The sequence below is a fragment of the Trachymyrmex cornetzi genome, unplaced genomic scaffold (genome assembly GCF_001594075.2).
Source record: "Trachymyrmex cornetzi isolate Tcor2-1 unplaced genomic scaffold, Tcor1.1 scaffold949, whole genome shotgun sequence".
NCBI lineage: Eukaryota > Metazoa > Arthropoda > Insecta > Hymenoptera > Formicidae > Trachymyrmex > Trachymyrmex cornetzi.
Window position 1 is genome coordinate 4,173 of NW_017300299.1, and position 16,115 is coordinate 20,287.

The 16,115-nt window shown below is 37.8% G+C and overlaps 1 protein-coding gene across 1 annotated transcript in view; it reads left to right on the forward strand.

Annotated features, from left to right (window-relative positions):
• jing (AE binding protein 2 jing) overlaps positions 1-16,115 on the forward strand; it is an 88,969-nt gene that overhangs the window by 2,232 nt on the left and 70,622 nt on the right. The window lies entirely within an intron of this gene.

Here is a 16,115-nt window from a genome sequence, read left to right on the forward strand (position 1 = left end):
CCCCCCCCCTCTCTCTCTCTCCACTTCTTCGCTTATGTGTGCGTGTTGCCCTGCGTGTTCCGCGTGTGTTTATAGGTAACGTAGATGCCTGCTATCTTTCGTCTCTCTTTCTCCCGTCTCTCCCGTTTCTCTCACTTGTCCTCTTCTTCGACGCTTCCGTCGGCCGAACGACTGATTATTTTGGTGCATCGCGCGCGTATATCGAGCGCGTCGCCCACTGTTTTCAGCCGTTCGCTGATTAACGCGTTGCCAACTATAAACAATAGCGTGCCTTTGCAATGCCGAGAATACGATCGAATAACACTGACTTCTTCACGTTCTCTATGAAGTAATCTTGGGCTTACATCTTGAATTGTATTAGGTAATATGCACGGAAAGAATGATTTTGCTGAAATATCTTCAAATTTAACTGACGATATAGATCTGAACATTTGCGTAGAAAACTCAAGCATGATAAGCAAAAGGTAAAGTTATATAGAATTTCAGGATGAGGAATGATAGGAATGACCTATAATTGTTTTGATAATTCAACAAAATATATCTTACTAAATTTTTAGATCAGCAAAACCATTTTTTCCATGTGTCATACGATTTACGCTCGTTTACGCACCAATGAAGATTATTTAATATATACGATATAAAGTCGAGAAACTACTAGAAAAGCCATTTTATGGCTTAGAAATGGAAAAAGGAAATATCTAACGTGAAATATTATCTTCAAAAAAACACATTTGAGATAGGCTCTAAAATACCAACAGATTTCTTTTTTTTTTTTGATAAACATTATCACCTAAAACTGACCATGTTAAATGTAGCTAATAAACTGTAAATCTCTGATTGAATCTATAAGTTCTTCATCTTTTTCTAATTTTTAAAACTTTAGAATAAGATAGAGAGTATCTGAACCGAACCGAGATTAGAGTTCTAATCTACATTGGAAATGGGTATTAGACGGTGCTAGCATTTATTAAAAAAAGAATTTCTTAATATTTTAGAGCGAGCATGTCAAATGTGTTCTGAGAATTACATTTCACGTTAAATATTTCTTTCTCCTTTTTTCACAGTCATGGAATAATATAGATTGATCGCTAAATGTTTACTTTCAAACATAATTTGTGATTAGAGTTACTAAACTCTTTTAAAAGTACATGTACTCTTTTTGAGATTGTAAAACTTCTGGTCATTTTAATTAAAATTTTATATTTATAAAATTATATTAGTTGTAGGAATTTAATGAATGTTATATTCAAGAAATTTTATTTCATATTAAGAGCATCTACATTTAACGCATAAAAAAATTATACTTCTTCCTTCCGCTTCAAGATTATCTTTTTTTAAAACATAGGTGTTTACATGTGTACTCTATTATCTTGTAATTCAAATATGGGGTAATCCTATTCGCGAGTTTCATAACTTCTAAAAATGTAAAATTAGAAAATTGAATAAAAGAAAAGACACGCTATTTTCTCCTGAAGTCATATTACTCTGCGAAGTTAATATCTGCCGCGACTTTCTCATTTCTTTTTCGCTTTATTCGAAAATCTTCTAATCGTAAAAAATCGTGATTAAACGGCGGAGGAGCCGCGTCTCTCTCGAGTTTCCGATTAACGGCGTGCCGTTGTTGGTCTCGCGGGTTAAGGTGATGCTGATATCTATTCTATGTACCAGCAACGTGAGGGAAAACAGGTCGCAATAAAAGTTTAGTGTCCTAACGGTGCTTCGCCGTGGTATACTAAACTCTCGACCACTGTATCTACGTAGAAAGTCCTGGACTCCCTCCTCGAATAACTGCGTTATTGTCCCTCGATACGCGCCGACACGAAACCGACGGATAGCAATGACTTCCGGTGCGACGCCACGCGTCAGCTTCCGCGTATCTGTCTTCATGCGAAATCTCACGATCGCTCGACGACGCACTTGTAGGTTGACACATTTTTCGCGATCTTCGTAACCCTGTCGTAACCCGATGGTAGATTCCACATACGTACATACTACACACGGAAAAAAAAGATTTTGCTCAAGTATCTAAATTTTAGGTAGCTACAGATCTGAAAAAAGTTTTGTTGGATCCATCCATCCATCATAATAATTATGTAAAAAAAAACTTGAGCTTGATGCAATGAATAATGCTGCAAAAAATTTTGAATAACCACACTGAGAAAAATATACGAACCTGAAGATTCTGACTGTATCAATCAGAATTCCGGTTATCTCAATTAAAATTCCTACTTAATAACTATTTTAATATGTCAACAAAATTTATTTTCAGACTAGTATGTAGCTAAATATTTAGATACTTTAGCAAATCATTGCATAAACCGACATATGTAGCATACTTTAAATTCACAAATGTAGTCTTATTCCAAATTTAAACTCATTTATTCTCATTTCAATTCAGCCTCATTCTTTTACCAATTTTTCTGAGCTTTGATTTATCATTTTCTCCTTCACGAGTTTTTTTTGTTAGATATTAAAATAAGAAGGAATTCTGGAGCAAAGAAATTTTTGTAGAAAGGGGGGGAGAGAGAGATGAATTAACGAAAATGTTATTTACTGTATTAATACAATGTCAAAGTTTTCATTTTAATATTATTAGGTATATTACTTATTGTTAGTCCACCGTATCCGGATTTAGTATATCCGTTTTGTGTGTGTATTTTCAGGTTAAAACGATTTACGTAACACAAGAAGAAGCCACATTAAGATACATTTTTCTCTCGTGAGATATCGTCGCACGTTTTCGTCTTACTTTACATATACAAGTTTGCGGACTGATAAGCGAGCTCATTCAGATAAAGCAGTCGACATAGTATTTACATTTAAAAATAACGGTTGAGTCAAGTTGCCCATGTTTTACATTCCTAAGGCGCGCAACAGTGTTTACTCACATCTTTTCCCTTACAATAAATAGATTTCTCTCGGTTACCTCCTTCCCTCCCTCTTTTTCTTTGTTCTCCTTACATGTGCACTTTCCTCTATTTCCGATTTATTGCCATAGAATCCGATATACTTCTTTGCACATGAAACGAGAGACATTTACAAATAAATCTGTATTTTCAACTATACTTTTACCGCAACTCCATCTCGTTCCGCAACGTTTGCCTTTGTTCGTTTTCCATTCAAAGCTTGAATATATATTGATTTCATTTTGCATGCAGGCAACTTAATAAAGTGCAACCTACTAAAAAAGCAGACTATCGTGATACTTTGACCTCGAGGAAACTAATTCGCATAATAAATTCGTCTCTGAATTCTATCCGCAAGGTTCGAAAGGTTCATGTGCATTCATTTGTTCCTTCGTTTATTCAGCATGATGTTTGGTCGGCAGTGGAGCAGCGTTCGCATTCTCTCGTTCAGGCTTCAGGCGCGCGCGCGCGCGCGCGCGATGGGTATTATTTTTAGAAGAATCCAAGTCCGCGTCGGTCGGTCGGACGGACGGTTCCTCTGCCGGGTTTACGCGTCGTCGATTACGCGTCGCTCCCAACTTCACCTGTACCCGTAACTCAATGATGGGATACCGGTTGGAGCCTTTTCCTACGGAACCTTTCGTTTCATTTCGAGTTCCCTCTCCCACCTCCAACGATTGTGACACTGCAAAGTTTTCCTTAAGTATTTAAAAATTTAGCTAGATACAGATCTTAAATAAATTTTGTTCATCTATCAAAAAATAATTAAGTAGGACACTCAAGTTGTTTGCTCGACTTTTTGCAACATTGCTTGTTATGCTCTAGTTTTCTACAAAATTATTTTGATGGTCCAACAAAATGATTTTCTGATCTGCATCTACTTAAATTTGTAGATACTTTAGAAAAATCGTTCTTTCCGTGAAGATATCTTTTAGTTTTAATTTAGTTTTAAACTAGACATGCTCTGCGAACACTTCCGTATACCAGGAAACCTGATTATCCATCTTGATTATGATATTTCTTTGTTAGATATAAAATATGAATTCTTTCAAAAAAAACTTTCGTAAAAATTGAAAGAAAATGTAATATTTACGACTGTCTTAAAGAAAAGCTGATAAAGTTCTTTGCTAGGAATATTTATTGTGCAACTGAGAAGGTAGAGTTTCGGAAAGAAAGACCTGAGAATACTTGAAGAATTTTGTGTCGTGGTAACGTACGACTACGAACCATTCGCATTTAAATATTCAATGCTTCGCGATTTTCTTGGATTGAAATTAATCGTAATTAGTAATGGCGCGATAGTACAAAGTGTTTAATTCCGTATAACATCGCAATGAGGTCAAATCGATCCTCGTTGTATGTTTAATTCAATTTCCTCCTCGTCTTCGTTGTGTCGTTGTTTTAATGCTCTTGGGGTATTAGACGTTGGCTCGATCAATTCTTGGCTCGTATGCGGCCGTTCCAAATAAGCTGACCTATTCGCCCCGTAAATCCGGCGGAGCTTATAAACACATCGCCTGTAATAAGCGTCATTAATTACTACGCCGCAAATGCCGCAAATGTAGGAAGCGAGTTTGAGCGAGCCGCGTCGGTCGCGCTACCATAATTCATAATCATTTTCCTGCCATCTGCTAAGCTCGAGCTCTTCGAGCTTTCGACGGCGACGTGTATTGCCTACCTACTTGCCTACAGTACAAATGTTTTGTACCAGATTTTACTCTTCGCTTAAAAATACGATCGACGTTAATTTATTCTTTCTTCTTACGCTAGCCGTACATCGCTTTTACGGTCCGTTTCGCGAAGTAATTTGCATCAAAAGCCTTCGTTTTTTTCGTAACTTCTGCTTTCGTGAACACGTCATCATGCGCAAGTACACGCAGTGTTACGCGGAACATACCAGGCGAGTTTGAAGTTTCATAAATTCTATTACATGTGTTTTATACTAATTGATGCAGAGTGCTTTTATCAGTGTGATATGTCAGTGTTCAGCGATCTGTAATAATCTGTGATAATTGATTCAGAAAACATTTTAATTTATTGCTTCGCGCTAATTGCAATTTTCTCTATTTCCGTACTTCCTCTACAAATACTTGAATCAATAGTCCAGATACGATTTATATATATAGATATACGTGTACATACATATTATATATACGTGTGCAGATGAAGTACGGAAATAGGGAAAGTTGTAAATAAATTGCGGAGTAACAAAATTAAAATGTTTTATGGATTAATATCATTATAGATTATTTGTTAAAATATATAAAATAAATTTGATAAAAAATTTTGTGATATGTACTTTATATCTCTTTGAAAAATTATAGATACACTGAAAAAAATGATTATTAACCGTTATTTATTAACCGTAGTATTTTAATTGAAAATAATTTTGTTAATTCACACTATTAATGAAACAAATGAAAACGTTCTTGTTTTAATAAAATTGTTTCAATCAAATTTATTTCTTTCATTAATACTGTTGTAAATGTAGGTGTTGTAGAAAATGTAGAAAAGGAACAGTTTGCGGCGTTGAATAATAATGTACGTAATGAAAGTAGGTGCGAGCGAAAGGTCTTTACGATGAGGTCGTCTTTATTAATTTATTAGATTTAAACAAAAACAACAAACATTGTGTGATTATGTTTTACATTTCCCAATAAATATCTCTTGTTATTTTGCAAACCTACGTCATATTAAGATAACGAGTCAGTACCGAGTTGAAGAGTTCTACACAAATCAACAAAATTATTTTCAATTAAACTAATAATGCTGTTGATGCATCATTTTTTTTCAATATAGTAATTGAATTGCGTTTGCGATTTTTTTTGGAAATTTTTTGAAAATTAGAGAGAAACTTAAATTTTCTTTAGGAAATTTCTATAGAAAATGTTTACAAAAACGGCTTTCTTCTCACATCTCAACGAACCATCTCGACGTACCCTTGATTTATGGCGGAAAATAGTCTGTCCAGTCCAATTTTGTGCGTGCATACGATCGTAACACGTCGTCGTTCGTGTATGACTTAACGATGCGGCGGCCGAGAAAATGGAACTAATGGTCTCAAGCTTTCTAATCGGCGATTACGACATTCTTCGCGAAGACCGCGCAAGGCAGCCAGGCAACGTTCGCTCGCAAGAAACCTTAACGCCGCCTCCGCGTGGCATGTCTGTCTCTCCTTTCTCGCTCTTTCTCCCTTTAAACTCCCGTCATTTTATGCACCGTTCGGGACTTGCCTATTTTTACTCGCCCACACGAGACATCGTAAAGCGCGGCTAAAGCTGCATGGGCAAAAATGCCGGTGTTCGGTTACAGCGAGACTTCATTGTAGAATCGGAGAATGAAAATGACACCTCGCCCCATCGTCGTGCGCTATAATAAGATTGAAAATATAAAAACATCAGATATATTTTTACGCTTGTCTAGCATTGAAGTAGTATTTTTCACACTAAACTGCAGAACAAATTTAATTAGACGAATTCCAATAGACTTTACTAATTGTCCGATTTTTTTTATCGCCATATTTTTTCAATATTTTAGAAGGAATTTAATTAAATGTATTTTATTTTTGTCTACTCATCAATTGTGTCAAGTGGCATGCCACTTTCGACATTTCAAATTTATCTCTCTTTCTATTTATAACTGATGAAAACTCCAAGGTAAGTTGAAACATTCGAATTTTATGAATTATTCAACATTTATGTATTAATTTCGCGTTTGTTAAATCATTTGCTTACTGCGCTATACTCTTATTATTCTATTCTTAGTCTCATCAATTTTTGAAGAGTCTGTTAAGATGTTTGTTAATTTCATGTAAATTTTTGGTTACATTGATGGATGTTCGATTGAAAATATAATATATCTCTGTTGTTTTGGATTGACTTTTACGCGGAGGCGATGGCGATGACCGAGAACGAATCGCGAGAGAACAGAGAATCGTGCGATGCGTAAGCGAAGCCGAATCGGCAACAACCTTCACTTCGGCGACTCCGTCGCCCGGGTTGTTCTGCACGTTCCATTCACGAATTTCACTTTCACGGCCATGGCCGTGCGACGACGTTCTCGCATTCGCTTCGAGTCTCACGCCGCGAATGTGCCGAAATGTTAAACACGAACATTGACATTTGCCACGCTGTTTGAACGCTGTAAATATTTCGCACGCACGAAACGCAAGATAACGCGCGCTTTGATCTCTACAAGTCAATCGGTGTAAATTTTCAAACAATTCTTTCGTACTCATATTCGGGATCATTCTACATTAAACTCTAACACTATATTCGTCTATTGAGATAAAAGCACATTTATATATGTATATATAATTCGTGTATAAAATTATTTTGAATATAAATACTATTAGGAATATATAAAAAATTCATATTTGAACTAATTTATTAGATATTATAGAATCAGAATAATTAACTTTGGAAATAATGTATATTTTATATATAGAATCTTTTTGTACTCTCTCTTTTTATTATTTGCTATCCTATATGTGACCACTTTTTCCATGTATAACGAGATTAAAAGTCGCTAACTCACAAGTCCAGCATAAAACTGCAGCGCTGTTTATTACTGACCTGTACAAGTACATTACAATTGCGAATTAAATAGCGATGTACAGAAGCGTCGGTCTCGAAGTTTGAATCACTGTGCAAAGCAAACTCCTATCACGACAATTTTGTAACGTAAACGTACAATACGCCTCGCGTGCGCCGCGCGCGTATTGATTTTCCTCTCCGTGTACGCGGTCCGCCTATCATCGTTTTTCCTATGAGAAAACTTCGGTATCCGAATACACAATCCGCGCCGCCGCCGCCGCCGCCACCGCCGCTGCGATCTAAATATGTATATATTCCAGGATTAAAGTAACAGAGTCATATTTAAATATCCTTCGTGGTTTTCAATTCACGGGCAAACAAACATCCTGTTGAAGGTACTTAGGGTAACTCCACCAGTTTATTTGCCGAGACCGGAGAGAGTACAATAAATCAGTATCGCTGTGTGTGTGTGTCTCTAGAGACGAACTTTTAGTGTTTGTCTCAAATGTTTGTCTCGGGAGAATAAGATTTCCGTTCTTTGCGGGACAGATAAAATTAGCTCGTTTCCAATTATGTTGACGTTATTCCGATTCAATATACGAATGATATTTTTAATATCATTTTTCTTGCAATTTACCATTAAGGAAAATAATTATACTAAAGTATTGATAATTCCCCGGATAATTCTTTGTATTTCTTGAATATGTTAATAATCAAACACTCAACGATTCAAAACAAGCTTACAAAATGGAGATAAAATAGTGATAAGTAAATCCGGAAAAAAAACAAATATTCTAATATTATAAAATAATGCAATACTTTGTGAAATACACTCTTTAAATAAAAGATTTATTTTATCTAGTAAAAAAATTAGAATTCAAAGGTTAAACTTTTTCTCTTCCTTTTTCACAAAAAGAACATAATTAGTGGAGTCACACGTTTATAACATTAAGTGAACATTTATGAACAACTATAAAAAGCTGTTTTTCATTCCATTATATTGTATATATAATAGTTGTTATTACTTAATTTACTGGTACGAGTAATTTTTTTCTAAAATTGCTGTTCTAAAAAATGTACCAACAATTTTTTTTAACCAACAATACATGGTTCATACCGCTTTCCCATCCTCCAAAGTTGATGGAAAAAAATTCGGCTTTCTTCGTGATGGATATGCGCGATGGATAGATAGATGCTCGTTGTTGGCATAGCCAGCACAGCAACGATGCACGTATATATGCATCGGTCGTGTTGTTGGATCAATACGCGCCTAAGCCACCGTGCTTACTGCTGCGTTTGACCCTCCATCTGTGCAGCAACAAGTTCTCCGGGCTTATAACGGGTGGGCTCACCCTTACGATGACGAAACGATCGCACCCCTCCGGCTCCCAATTAAGGTTCGTTCTATTCGCGGCGAACGACACCCCTCGCGCGTCGCGAGAAAGGATCTCTTCTCTCTTGTCTCCATCTAATTAAAACGATCGCGCATTAATTGCAATTAAGGGCAACTTAACGCCGGCCGGAAGCGCCGGCGGACTACATGTATGTCGTGCGTGTTCGCACCGCCCTGCTATTAACTGCAATTGTGGTAAACGTGAAAGGAAGAGGAGAGGCTTTTATAATTATTACAAAGTGTTGAATTATATTTTATGATTTATCGTATACTCGAATTTATATATATTTTTAATTATTTAAATTTTTTAATTCAGACTTGTGCATGTGGAATTTAATATTCCTCTTATAGTGATTAATTGTATTATAAAAATTGAGGGAAAATGACTAACGTACATAATATCTGAAATCTATAAGAAAATATAATACAGTTACAATATTTACCACAATTTATTCTTTTATCATGATTATTGATATATTCTTTCTATTCGATTAATTATTGATAATGTAATTAATTAATCACATCTCATTTGTCAAAACGTTGAAAACTGCCAAGTAATGTCAACGTTAACAGCGATTTCGCGAAAGTATCTTTCGTTGGCATTTAGTAGGAAATTATTTCGCTACTCCTCGACACGGTCGTCGGGGTCGAACTGCCTGTCTTTCACGCCGCGCCGTGACGGATCTTCGACGTTTACGACAAAACACGCTTTCGCGGTATCGTCCGGGAACAAGCGTCGCGTAGAAAAGCTGTGGCCTGGGTGGCAACCACGTGGGTAGTGATTAATTGTGACAAGGCGCAAACACGCCATACACGCAATATACGCCTGCCCCTCTCTCTCTCTCTCTCTCTCTCTCTCTCTCTCCTATCTTCACGTACGAGAAAGACCATGCGTATCGGCGCACCCGCATACGAAATGCACATAACGCACGCATACGCGTGCGCTCGGCAGACTATGGATTACATGTGCGTGCATGCGCGTGGGCGCGACGACGCGACGCCGACGTTCTCTCACTCTCGCGGGATCTCGATTAGAGAATAGTGTAGTCGCTCATCAACTATCGCGTCGTCGTGTATGCAATCTTGAACGCGAGGGCATACCCGACTGAGGCCCGGTCGATCTCGCGGGGCACGCGAGGGCAACGAGGCGGAAACGGGGGCAGAAATGGAAATCGCTGCCGATCCTCCAAGTAGCGATTGCTTTTGCTGCTCGGTTGCATCGGCCTGGTTAGTTCTAATCTTCAACCGAATCTTTCTTTCGTTGCGTAGGTATGTGCAGACGTAACTGCAATCTGCAAGGAAGGAATGGCCGATGATTAATGCTTTCTTGCATAACCCGGAACGTCGATGCGATTTCGCTGTGTAGATTCTATCGAAATGTAAGAGAATGCGAAAAATGTAGAGAATCACCTGCACTTATCTTGTGATATACTATCACACATCACGAATTTTTTCGTGCGTAACTTGATATTATTTTTCGCTTTTAATTATCGTTTCAAAACGCGCACTGAGAGAACTAACTAGACAGCGTAAAATTATAATAAAAAATTTAGGAGAAAAACATTTTAAATGTATAATTTAAAAAATTTAGAAAAATTAAAAAAATTTTTCACAGGTCTGCTTTTTAAAGTAAAGACATGTGTTCTTTCTTTAAACATCGATCAATAAACAATGTAATGAAAATGTAATAAAATTCGATAATACTGGAACTTTTTCTGTATTATCAATTGGAAAAATTATTTACTTATATATAAGATATTATGTTGTCTCTCCTATAAGATATTATATTGTGTTTATTTATATAATATTTAAATTTCCCTTCGTATGTTGCCATGTTAGCATCAAAAAGGTAACATTAGAGATACGTGACATCTCCAACGAACAAAGTATTAGTCTCTGCTTATTCCTATTCGCCTAATATTGAATGTCAATGTTAATGTAAGATGAGACTTGGACGACGGCATTTAGTGGCTAAACATTACAGCGTGGAACACGACCGCTGTCATCGATACCGAACTCTACAACTACCGATCCCGTTGCGCAGTTGCACGGTGCGGTTTCGTTAGTCGTTCATTTTACAGCAGCTTGTTAGAGGAAAATATATAATAGTTGGAGGAAAAGAGAGACGAAACACACATCACTGATTTCTCTTTCTCTCCCACGAGGGGGATTGTGTGTAGAACGGTTCGCTTCTAGATCCCTATCTCGCTTCGAACGTCACGATTAATGTGTCTTACACGTGCGCGTACGGGGTCTATATGTACGTACTATATGTACATACGTATTATCGCGTTACCCAGCTGCAACCTAGGCCTAGGCCCGCGCGCTTAGGTCCGCGCTTGCATTTTGCAAGACGCTCGTTTTCGCAATCGACTCTCTTTCACGGACGTCGTCCAGCTCGCTCCTAGCTCGTTCGCCTACTTCTCTCTACGTGCATATAATAAGGTTATTATTAACGATTACGAAATTTAGAAGAGAGAATTGTCCACAGATCAACGATTATGTAACTTTTTTTACTAAAGCGGAGACGTAAAAATTTCTTATTCTTTTACCTTCTTCTTTATCTATTACTTTCAGTGAGAAAAATTCTCACTTTTCCAATATATGTTATCGATTGGCTAATGATAATTGTTATAATTAATGTGTTATTAGATTACTATTAAAAGTTAGTGTCTATATTAAAATCTTTTTGCTTTATAGTTCAATAAGTTTATTGTTGCAGATTATATATGAGGTTATCAACAAGTTTCCTCCATAAAGTCTCAGTCTAGGAGAAGCAACGCACTTCGTTTAAAGCTTATTGCTTGTCCTAGAGAGTAAACAGGCGTAAGTGTATAGTTGATCGCGACGCCCATGCGATGTATCACCGCTCTCAACGGGAATGACCCAGTATAAGTATAGTGTACTACGCCGCGCGAGAATTGCCCGAACGATTTCACTCTCTAGGAATGAGATGAATACACTTTGCGATCGACGGAATTGAACTTTCACCGTTACCGCAGAAATGTTTACGCGACGGACATGCTGATTATGCATCGCCTCGCGTATATTCCCACCCACGCGTCCCGTTACTCCTCCTGTGATTAATAATGTGGAAATGTTTTAACTTCAACCTGTATGGTGCTAGAAATAGATAAAGGAAATACTCCCAGTGAATGTGTTTAACGCTAAATATGTTTATGTGATTTTGCATCTCTTAGAATTAGTAGAATTTTTACTTGGGTTTATGTAATAATTTTTAAGAAATGTTAATTTTGATATTTTCTTTTCCCAATAATTACATTTCGGTAATACATATTCGGTATGTACATTATTAGGAATGCGCTTCGAAGATCGCTCGATCACCATTGAAGCACTCGAGATTCGCGTCCGCTGAATTTGATCGTGAAATCCTTTCCTTAGCACGATTCACGAACGCGCGTTGTAAGCGTTGTAAGCGTTGTAAGCGTTGTAAGCGTTACGCGAGCGGTAGATCGGCATTGCGCTGCCGTTGCGTAACAATCGGAAATGGGAGCAGACGCGCGGCGTAAATGCGCGCTGTACTGACAGGAAAAATGTGGGTGAGCGCTTTGCAAGCCGCTACTAACTAGACAAAGGGATCCGGCCTCTCCGGCTTCGGGAATGTCGGCCGCGGCTGAAATCTCCGATCCAATTAACTGTGTCCCTCCCGCCATCCCCCTCTGTTTCCTTCTGCTTCGTCTTCTCTGCTTCTCGATGCGATGGTGCGCCTCAGGCTCGTTGCGCTGACCATGATGCGCATCGAATACGCGGAATATATGCGATAGCGATGGAAACTTTATCCCCCTCGTTTGTTCCAAGTAATTGGTAAAAGTGGCTGTAGTTATAATTTTTACTCTCTGTTTGCGTGGACCGTACGATATAACGTTCGATTTTTCTTTTCTGTTTCAGGTAAGTAAGTGAAACTTACGAGAGTCATGGACATCGTAAGTAATAATCACGCGAGTCCAACTCGCCGTTCGATGTTTAATGCACACTCGGAATTCGATAGGTATGTTCTACGTTTTGGAATAATATGTAATATTTCTAAGTGCATCACTATATATATATATCTTGCACTTTAAATTTCACGTCTAACGTTATTACGAATTCCTTCTCTTCAGTCGCTCTTATATATTGAGCAGCAATATCGAGTTCTGAAAATCGCTCAAGACATTCAAAGCACAGATATATCCCTCGCGGGATAATCCGATATCACTTCCCCATTTTCTGCCCTCTTTCTCGCTCTCTTGCTTCCTGTGATGCGCGAGGTCGGAAGCGTCCCGATAATCCAAACCGAAGGGCTTATAGATGGAGACTGCGGACGTTGTCGAGGAGGAACTTGATCTCCGCTCTCGTGAATCGGGAATGGCAGGACGAAGAGGCAAGAAGACTCTGAGAAAATGGTGGGAGGATCGGTAGGGATGCAAGATGGGGGAAAAAAGGGGGATCTCTAACACCGCTATTTATTCTCCGAGAGTCTCCGCATCTCTCCACCCGGTCCGGCCTCTACGCTCGATTTCGCGGTCAGAATTTGCGGAATGTCCGTGGCTGGAACCTGTCCATCCGGTTTTTTAATTGCAAAAAGGATCCACCGGGACCGGGGGGTGGCAGCGGATCGCAGCAAACCCGCTCTCGGGATCTTAAGTCCGCCGACAGGACTCGACTCCTTCGAACGCGCTGGAGAGACGAGTCCTCTGAAAGCCGCACGCGTTTCGTACGAGAGAATTTTTCGCGATCGCCAAGTCACATCCACGTAGACTTTTATTAATCATAAAGCACCTTAAGCTCCTTCCTGCATGCGCTTTTTAACATTTCGTTTTAGGTACAATTTTTTTTCAAACAACTAACTGAATGTTTAATATTTAAATTAGATTAATATTATGAAATATTATTATTTTTATCATTAGTAAATGCATGTGTTAGTTACCTATATCAGAATTAATATATTAATATTAATGTTTATATCATTTATTTGGAAATTATTATCGAGAAAAGCATATTTTTTATTTAATTGGGAAAATAAGATAGTTTAATTAGTCAATAGACTTAATTGAAATTCGAAAAACCGTTTTCACAAATTCATAAAAATTATAACTCAGAGTCGATGTCGGACTCGTTATTCTGTAAACATGTAACAATTATTCTCGTGAAAATGCTATTACTATATCACGGCGTTTCGCGTGGGCGAGGGGTAAAGTTACCCTCAATAATAAAAATACCAAGGCCAAAATGGTCATGATAAAAAATTATCTATTGCATGTGTAAAGGTGTGCATGCGTATATAACGTATATCAGAGATAACACTTGTAAGTTTTAATTTTATATCGTTTTTCTTTCTCTTTTCGTATCATTTATTTCTGATCTTTCGTCATCTTACAAGTCCTTTTATTTTTACGTGAAATACCAACATACGTTTGCACTTTCTTGTAATTATTTTTTTCAGGACAGATTTATACGCGCGTTATTAATATCGCGTGTGTAAAGGAATTTTGTCACGAGGCATAATAAATCTGACGAGCCTCTTTACCTGCCTGTTTTCCTTCTCCTTTCCTGTTTCTTTCCCTTTTTCCCTTCCTCGCTATCTTTCTCTGCCAGCCTCATTCCTTACTTTGTATCTTTCTTCGGGCAGTATATACTTGGGCGGTTTAAGTGTTGCGGTTCGGTAACTCATGGCGATGGTTCATATACCAAAAGGATATCACCAGTGAATCGCACCGGATCAGGTTCCCCGACACTACCACTCTTACGCTCCCTAAAACTGGTTTCGTCATTTAGACCCGCCCCTTTCGCGAGTCCTTTTGCCTTCATCCGGCTGTTTCCTTCGACGGTCCGAGAGACCGGCAACAGGAAGGATACTTTAAATACCCTACGAAAGGCAAGAGTTGCTTCCCGAGCTGTTTTGCTCTTAAACCGTCATTTCACGGCGTAATGTATCATTCGTAATGATTGTGCCAAGATATCAAGTTACTAAAATTTATAGGTTTGGGCGTTGCATTAATTATCGACTCTATACCGCACAGTCGATATCCATTGTTAAAATGATTCTCGTTTCGCTCATTAATGATACGTATTGATATGATATATCATAAATTAAGCATTGTCGTTTAGCTATTTTTTAATACCGAGGGGGTAATCACTAGCTGGAATATTGTCCCACAAATTACATGATTTCATACGATTTCATCTGATTACAAATAATTTTTTTCACTACATATGAAATCATTTGGAAAAATATACGATTTTATTTAATACTATACTGATTAATACAATAATTTCTCGTGGCTGCACGTATATAATTATCGGATTATACATAGAGATTTCATATGAATTTTATAATGATTTCGAGGACTCTGTCCCACGATTACATTAAGTGATTATCTTCCCCTCGTTTAATACTGATAAATGAAACTCGAGTCAATCTAATTTATGATAATTTAACAGTGTTGAAATCTTTTTCTTTTTCGCATTATATTAATTACGACATATGAATTTTTGCCGCACATGAATTATCTTAACTTTGCTATTTACTGTCTCGCAATGTTTTAATCTTGTTTTTCACATTCTTAATACGTAAATATTTTGAATCATTCATCTTTTTACAACAAGTGGTTATAGAATATTTATTTCAATATTTTAACGATAAAACGTTTACAAATCTATATATACAATAAAATAGAAAAATAAAAATATAATAATTAGAAAAAAGCAATTTTGTAGCTTTATATAGCTTTAAAAGTTTTCGTCTTAAAAGATTGAGATAATTATGACAAGCATGAAACACGAGCAGATTTAAGAGGAAAGCTGAGAGGGATCGGCGCATCGTCCCTGGGTGATTGAACTTCACTTTTCGATTTGGACAAACAAGCCGAGTGCGTGCGTGTTTTGAAGGGTTCATGCGAAGGATGTTCGTTCGCGGTATCAGTACGCGTTCACTGCAATATGTTGTCGTCGTCGCAATTTTTTTTCGCGAATGGCCAAACTGCCGGAGGCGACGAACGCGCGCGGTCGTAGCCCTTGACAAATTCGTTATCAACGGCACACGTCGTAAAACTCCCAGCACTCTCGCTTTTTTCTTTCGCGCCGTTGTGACCTCGCTGGCATCTCATCGTTTCGTGAGGTAGTCCTCCTTTCGGCATACAACACAAGTGCCCCTTATCGTATGCACTTATCTCAATTCGTGCCTGCGGCTCGTCAGGTCTAAATTATCGTTGCGCATGTGTGTGTGTGTGTGTGTGTGTGTGTGTGTGTGTGTGTGTGTGTGTGTGTGTGTGTGTGTGTGTG